The sequence below is a fragment of the Rhinichthys klamathensis genome, unplaced genomic scaffold, assembly GCF_029890125.1.
Source record: "Rhinichthys klamathensis goyatoka isolate OS25496 unplaced genomic scaffold, OSU_Roscu_1.1 h1tg000337l_1, whole genome shotgun sequence".
Lineage (NCBI taxonomy): Eukaryota > Metazoa > Chordata > Actinopteri > Cypriniformes > Leuciscidae > Rhinichthys > Rhinichthys klamathensis.
Genome location: NW_026606851.1, coordinates 214,946 through 223,552, shown reverse-complemented (window position 1 = coordinate 223,552; position 8,607 = coordinate 214,946).

Sequence of the window (8,607 nt, the reverse complement as noted above, 5' to 3'; positions counted from 1 at the left end):
GCAGCACGTTTGAGCTTCACAAGAACCAATGAGGTTCATTCTCGTGTTACGCAGCACGTTTGAGCTTCACAAGAACCAATGAGGTTCATTCTGGTGTTACGCTGCACGTTTGAGCTTCACAAGAACCAATGAGGTTCATTCTCGTGTTACGCAGCAAGTTTGAGCTTCACAAGAACCAATGAGGTTCATTCTCGTGTTACGCAGCACGTTTGAGCTTCACAAGAACCAATGAGGTTCATTCTCGTGTTACGCTGCACGTTTGAGCTTCACAAGAACCAATGAGGTTCATTCTCGTGTTACGCTGCACGTTTGAGCTTCAGCAAGAACCAATGAGGTTCATTCTCGTGTTACGCAGCACGTTTGAGCTTCAGCAAGAACCAATGAGGTTCATTCTCGTGTTACGCTGGACTTTTGAGCTTCAGCAAGAACCAATGAGGTTCATTCTCGTGTTACGCAGCACGTTTGAGCTTCAGCAAGAACCAATGAGGTTCATTCTCGTGTTACGCTGCATGTTTGAGCTTCAGCAAGAACCAATGAGGTTCATTCTCGTGTTACGCTGCACGTTTGAGCTTCAGCAAGAACCAATGAGGTTCATTCTCGTGTTACGCAGCACGTTTGAGCTTCACAAGAACCAATGAGGTTCATTCTCGAGTTACGCAGCACGTTTGAGCTTCACAAGAACCAATGAGGTTCATTCTCGTGTTACGCAGCACGTTTGAGCTTCAGCAAGAACCAATGAGGTTCATTCTCGTGTTACGCTGCATGTTTGAGCTTCAGCAAGAACCAATGAGGTTCATTCTCGTGTTACGCTGCACGTTTGAGCTTCACAAGGACCAATGAGGTTCATTCTCGTGTTACACAGCACGTTTGAGCTTCACAAGAACCAATGAGGTTCATTCTCGAGTTACGCAGCACGTTTGAGCTTCACAAGAACCAATGAGGTTCATTCTCGTGTTACGCAGCACGTTTGAGCTTTTGCAAGAACCAATGAGGTTCATTCTCGAGTTACGCAGCACGTTTGAGCTTTTGCAAGAACCAATGAGGTTCATTCTCGAGTTACGCAGCACGTTTGAGCTTCTGCAAGAACCAATGAGGTTCATTCTCGAGTTACGCAGCACGTTTGAGCTTCACAAGAACCAATGAGGTTCATTCTCGAGTTACGTAGCACGTTTGAGCTTCACAAGAACCAATGAGGTTCATTCTCGTGTTACGCAGCACGTTTGAGCTTCACAAGAACCAATGAGGTTCATTCTAGTGTTACGCTGCACGTTTGAGCTTCACAAGAACCAATGAGGTTCATTCTCGTGTTATGCAGCACGTTTGAGCTTCACAAGAACCAATGAGGTTCATTCTAGTGTTACGCTTCACGTTTGAGCTTCTCCAAGAACCAATGAGGTTCATTCTCGTGTTACGCAGCACGTTTGAGCTTCAGCAAGACCCAATGAGGTTCATTCTCGAGTTACGCAGCACGTTTGAGCTTCACAAGAACCAATGAGGTTCATTCTCGAGTTACGCAGCACGTTTGAGCTTCACAAGAACCAATGAGGTTCATTCTCGTGTTACGCAGCACGTTTGAGCTTCACAAGAACCAATGAGGTTCATTCTCGTGTTACGCAGCACGTTTGAGCTTCACAAGAACCAATGAGGTTCATTCTCGAGTTACGCAGCACGTTTGAGCTTCACAAGAAACAATGAGGTTCATTCTAGTGTTACGCTTCACGTTTGAGCTTCTCCAAGAACCAATGAGGTTCATTCTCGAGTTACGCAGCACGTTTGATTTTCAGCAAGACCCAATGAGGTTCATTCTTGTGTTACGCATCACGTTTGAGCTTCAGCGAGAGCCAATGAGGTTCATTCTCGTGTTACGCAGCACGTTTGAGCTTCAGCGAGAACCAATGAGGTTCATTCTCGTGTTACGCAGCACGTTTGACCTTCTGCAAGAACCAATGAGGTTCATTCTCGTGTTACGCAGCACGTTTGAGCTTCTGCAAGAACCAATGAGGTTCATTCTCGTGTTACGCAGCACGTTTGAGCTTCAGCAAGAGCCAATGAGGTTCATTCTCGAGTTACACAGCACGTTTGAGCTTCACAAGAACCAATGAGGTTCATTCTCGTGTTACGCAGTACGTTTGAGCTTCTGTAAGAACCAATGAGGTTCATTCTCATGTTACGCAGCACGTTTGAGCTTCTGCAAGAGCCAATGAGGTTCATTCTCGTGTTACGCAGCACGTTTGAGCTTCAGCAAGAGCCAATGAGGTTCATTCTCGTGTTACACAGCACGTTTGAGCTTCCCAAGAACCAATGAGGTTCATTCTCGTGTTACGCAGCACGTTTGAGCTTCAGCAAGAACCAATGAGGTTCATTCTCGTGTTACGCTGCACGTTTGAGCTTCAGCAAGAGCCAATGAGGTTCATTCTCGTGTTACGCTGCACGTTTGAGCTTCACAAGAACCAATGAGGTTCATTCTCGTGTTACGCAGCACGTTTGAGCTTCCCAAGAACCAATGAGGTTCATTCTCGTGTTACGCAGCACGTTTGAGCTTCTGCAAGAACCAATGAGGTTCATTCTCGTGTTACGCAGCACGTTTGAGCTTCAGCAAGAGCCAATGAGGTTCATTCTCGTGTTACGCAGCACGTTTGAGCTTCCCAAGAACCAATGAGGTTCATTCTCGTGTTACGCAGCACGTTTGAGCTTCAGCAAGAACCAATGAGGTTCATTCTCGTGTTACGCTGCACGTTTGAGCTTCACAAGAACCAATGAGGTTCATTCTCGTGTTACGCAGCACGTTTGAGCTTCACAAGAACCAATGAGGTTCATTCTCGTGTTACGCTGCACGTTTGAGCTTCCCAAGAACCAATGAGGTTCATTCTCGTGTTACGCTGCACGTTTGAGCTTCCCAAGAACCAATGAGGTTCATTCTCGTGTTACGCTGCACGTTTGAGCTTCCCAAGAACCAATGAGGTTCATTCTCGTGTTACGCAGCACGTTTGAGCTTCACAAGAACCAATGAGGTTCATTCTCGTGTTACGCTGCACGTTTGAGCTTCCCAAAAACCAATGAGGTTCATTCTCGTGTTACGCAGCACGTTTGAGCTTCACAAGAACCAATGAGGTTCATTCTCGTGTTACGCAGCACGTTTGAGCTTCAGCAAGAGCCAATGAGGTTCATTCTCGTGTTACGCAGCACGTTTGAGCTTCACAAGAACCAATGAGGTTCATTCTTGTGTTGCGCAGCACGTTTGAGCTTCAGCAAGAGCCAATGAGGTTCATTCTTGTGTTACGCAGCACGTTTGAGCTTCAGCAAGAGCCAATGAGGTTCATTCTTGTGTTACGCATCACGTTTGAGCTTCAGCAAGAGCCAATGAGGTTCATTCTCGTGTTACGCAGCACGTTTGAGCTTCACAAGAACCAATGAGGTTCATTCTTGTGTTACGCAGCACGTTTGAGCTTCAGCAAGAGACAATGAGGTTCATTCTCGTGTTACGCAGCACGTTTGAGCTTCAGCAAGAGCCAATGAGGTTCATTCTCGTGTTACGCAGCACGTTTGAGCTTCAGCAAGAGCCAATGAGGGTCATTCTTGTGTTACGCAGCACGTTTGAGCTTCACAAGAACCAATGAGGTTCATTCTCGTGTTATGCAGCACGTTTGAGCTTCAGCAAGAGCCAATGAGGTTCATTCTTGTGTTACGCAGCACGTTTGAGCTTCACAAGAGCCAATGAGGTTCATTCTCGTGTTATGCAGTACGTTTGAGCTTCACAAGAACCAATGAGGTTCATTCTCGTGTTATGCAGCACGTTTGAGCTCCAGCAAGAGCCAATGAGGTTCATTCTCGTGTTACGCAGCACGTTTGAGCTTCAGCAAGAACCAATGAGGTTCATTCTAGTGTTACGCAGCACATTTGCGCTTCAGCAAGAGCCAATGAGGTTCATTCTCGTGTTACGCAGCACGTTTGAGCTACAGCAAGAGCCAATGAGGTTCATTCTTGTGTTACGCAGCACGTTTGAGCTTCAGCAAGAACCAATGAGGTTCATTCTAGTGTTACGCAGCACATTTGCGCTTCAGCAAGAGCCAATGAGGTTCATTCTTGTGTTACGCAGCACGTTTGAGCTTCACAAGAACCAATGAGGTTCATTCTCGTGTTACGCAGCACGTTTGAGCTTCACAAGAACCAATGAGGTTCATTCTCGTGTTATGCAGCACGTTTGAGCTTCAGCAAGAGCCAATGAGGTTCATTCTCGTGTTACGCAGCAGGTTGGAGCTTAAGCAAGAGCCAATTAGGTTCATTCTTGTGTTACGCAGCACGTTTGAGCTTCAGCAAGAACCAATGAGGTTCATTCTAGTGTTACGCAGCACGTTTGCGCTTAAGCAAGAGCCAATGAGGTTCATTCTCGTGTTACGCAGCACGTTTGAGCTTCACAAGAACCAATGAGGTTCATTCTCGTGTTATGCAGCACGTTTGAGCTTCAGCAAGAGCCAATGAGGTTCATTCTCGTGTTACGCAGCACGTTGGAGCTTCAGCAAGAGCCAATGAGGTTCATTCTTGTGTTACGCAGCACGTTTGAGCTTCAGCAAGAGCCAATAAGGTTCATTCTAGTGTTACGCAGCACGTTTGCGCTTAAGCAAGAGCCAATGAGGTTCATTCTCGTGTTACGCAGCACGTTTGAGCTTCAGCAAGAACCAATGAGGTTCATTCTTGTGTTACGCAGCACGTTTGAGCTACAGCAAGAGCCAATGAGGTTCATTCTTGTGTTACGCAGCACGTTTGAGCTTCAGCAAGAACCAATGAGGTTCATTCTTGTGTTACGCAGCATGTTTGAGCTTCAGCAAGAACCAATGAGGTTCATTCTTGTGTTACGCAGCACGTTTGAGCTTTATCAAGAACCAATGAGGTTCATTCTCGTGTTACGCAGCACGTTTGAGCTTCAGCGAGAGCCAATGATGTTCATTCTTGTGTTACGCAGCACGTTTGAGCTTCAGCAAGAACCAATGAGGTTCATTCTTGTGTTACGCAGCACGTTTGAGCTTCGGCAAGAGCCAATGAAATTCATTCTTGTGTTACGCATCATGTTTGAGCTTCAGCAAGAACCAATGAGGTTCATTCTCGTGTTACGCAGCACGTTTGAGCTTCAGCAAGAACCAATGAGGTTCATTCTCGTGTTACGCAGCACGTTTGAGCTTCAGCAAGAACCAATGAGGTTCATTCTCGTGTTACGCAGCATGTTTGAGCTTCAGCAAGAACCAATGAGGTTCATTCTCGTGTTACGCAGCACGTTTGAGCTTCAGCAAGAGCCAATGAGGTTCATTCTCGTGTTACGCAGCACGTTTGAGCTACAGCAAGAGCCAATGAGGTTCATTCTTGTGTTACGCAGCACCTTTGAGCTTCAGCAAGAACCAATGAGGTTCATTCTTGTGTTACGCAGCATGTTTGAGCTTCAGCAAGAACCAATGAGGTTCATTCTTGTGTTACGCAGCACGTTTGAGCTTTATCAAGAACCAATGAGGTTCATTCTCGTGTTACGCAGCACGTTTGAGCTTCAGCGAGAGCCAATGATGTTCATTCTTGTGTTACGCAGCACGTTTGAGCTTCAGCAAGAACCAATGAGGTTCATTCTTGTGTTACGCAGCACGTTTGAGCTTCAGCAAGAACCAATGAGGTTCATTCTTGTGTTACGCAGCACGTTTGAGCTTCAGCAAGAACCAATGAGGTTCATTCTTGTGATACGCAGCACGTTTGAGCTTCAGCAAGAACCAATGAGGTTCATTCTTGTGTTACGCAGCACATTTGAGCTTCTGCAAGAGCCAATGAGGTTCATTCTTGTGTTACGCAGCACGTTTGAGCTTCAGCAAGAGCCAATGAGGTTCATTCTCATGTTACGCAGCACGTTTGAGCTTCAGCGAGAACCAATGAGGTTCATTCTAGTGTTACGCAGCACGTTTGAGCTTCAGCGAGAACCAATGAGGTTCATTCTAGTGTTACGCAGCACGTTTGAGCTTCAGCAAGAACCAATGAGGTTCATTCTCGTGTTACGCAGCACGTTTGAGCTTCAGCAAGAGCCAATGAGGTTCATTCTTGTGTTACGCAGCACGTTTGAGCTTCAGCAAGAACCAATGAGGTTCATTCTTGTGTTACGCAGCACGTTTGAGCTTCAGCAAGAACCAATGAGGTTCATTCTTGTGTTACGCAGCACGTTTGAACTTCAGCAAGAGCCAATGAGGTTCATTCTTGTGTTACGCAGCACGTTTGAGCTTCAGCAAGAACCAATGAGGTTCATTCTTGTGTTACGCAGCACGTTTGAGCTTCAGCAAGAACCAATGAGGTTCATTCTCGTGTTACGCAGCACGTTTGAGCTTCAGCGAGAACCAATGAGGTTCATTCTTGTGTTACGCAGCACGTTTGAGCTTCAGCGAGAACCACTGAGGTTCATTCTTGTGTTACGCAGCACGTTTTAGCTTCAGCAAGAACCAATGAGGTTCATTCTCGAGTTACACAGCACGTTTGAGCTTCAGCTAGAACCAATGAAGTTCATTCTAGTGTTACGCAGCACGTTTGAGCTTCAGCAAGAAGCAATGAGGTTCATTCTTGTGTTACGCAGCACGTTTGAGCTTCAGCAAGAGCCAATGAGGTTCATTCTTGTGTTACGCAGCACGTTTGAGCTTCTGCAAGAACCAATGAGGTTCATTCTCGTGTTACGCAGCACGTTTGAGCTTCAGCGAGAACCAATGAGGTTCGTTCAAGTGTTACGCATCACGTTTGAGCTTCAGCAAGAACCAATGAGGTTCATTCTTGTGTTACGCAGCACGTTTGAGCTTCAGCAAGAGCCAATGAGGTTCATTCTTGTGTTACGCAGCACGTTTGAGCTTCAACAAGAGCCAATGAGGTTCATTCTCGTGTTACGCATCACGTTTGAGCTTCTGCAAGAACCAATGAGGTTCATTCTCGTGTTACGCAGCACGTTTGAGCTTCAGCGAGAGCCAATGAGGTTCATTTTCTTGTTACGCAGCACGTTTGAGCTTCAGCGAGAGCCAATGAGGTTCATTCTAGTGTTACGCAGCACGTTTGAGCTTCAGCAAGAACCAATGAGGTTCATTCTTGTGTTACGCAGCACGTTTGAGCTTCAGCAAGAGCCAATGAGGTTCATTCTCATGTTACGCAGCACGTTTGAGCTTCAGCGAGAACCAATGAGGTTCATTCTAGTGTTACGCAGCACGTTTGAGCTTCAGCAAGAGCCAATGAGGTTCATTCTTGTGTTACGCAGCACGTTTGAGCTTCAGCGAGAACCAATGAGGTTCATTCTTGTGTTACGCATCACGTTTGAGCTTCTGCAAGAACCAATGAGGTTCATTCTCGTGTTACGCAGCACGTTTGAGCTTCAGCGAGAGCCAATGAGGTTCATTCTCGTGTTACGCAGCACGTTTGAGCTTCAGCGAGAGCCAATGAGGTTCATTCTCGTGTTACGCAGCACGTTTGAGCTTCAGCAAGAACCAATGAGGTTCATTCTTGTGTTACGCAGCACGTTTGAGCTTCAGCAAGAGCCAATGAGGTTCATTCTCATGTTACGCAGCACGTTTGAGCTTCAGCAAGAGCCAATGAGGTTCATTCTAGTTTTACGCAGCACGTTTGAGCTTCAGCGAGAACTAATGAGGTTCATTCTAGTGTTACGCAGCACGTTTGAGCTTCAGCAAGAGCCAATGAGGTTCATTCTTGTGTTACGCAGCACGTTTGAGCTTCAGCGAGAACCAATGAGGTTCATTCTTGTGTTACGCAGCACGTTTGAGCTTCAGCCAGAGCCAATGAGGTTCATTCTAGTGTTACGCAGCACGTTTGCGCTTCAGCAAGAGCCAATGAGGTTCATTCTTGTGTTACGCAGAAAGTTTGAGCTTCAGCAAGAGCCAATGAGGTTCATTCTTGTGTTACGCAGCAGGTTTGAGCTTCAGCAAGAACCAATGAGGTTCATTCTTGTGTTACGCAGCACGTTTGAGCTTCTGCAAGAACCAATGAGGTTCATTCTCGTGTTACACAGCACGTTTGAGCTTCAGCAAGAGCCAATGAGGTTCATTCTTGTGTTACGGAGCACGTTTGAGCTTCAGCAAGAACCAATGAGGTTCATTCTTGTGTTACGCAGCACGTTTGAGCTTCAGCGAGAGCCAATGAGGTTCATTCTCGTGTTACGCAGCACGTTTGAGCTTCAGCAAGAGCCAATGAGGTTCATCCTCGTGTTACGCAGCACGTTTGAGCTTCAACAAGAGCCAATGAGGTTCATTCTAGTGTTACGCAGCACGTTTGAGCTTCAACAAGAGCCAATGAGGTTCATTCTTGTGTTACGCAGCACGTTTGAGCTTCAGCAAGAGCCAATGAGGTTCATTCTAGTGTTACGCAGCACGTTTGCGCTTCAGCAAGAGCCAATGAGGTTCATTCTAGTGTTACGCAGCACGTTTGAGCTTCAACAAGAGCCAATGAGGTTCATTCTAGTGTTACGCAGCACGTTTGCGCTTCAGCAAGAGCCAATGAGGTTCATTCTAGTGTTACGCAGCACGTTTGCGCTTCAGCAAGAGCCAATGAGGTTCATTCTAGTGTTACGCAGCACGTTTGAGCTTCAACAAGAGCCAA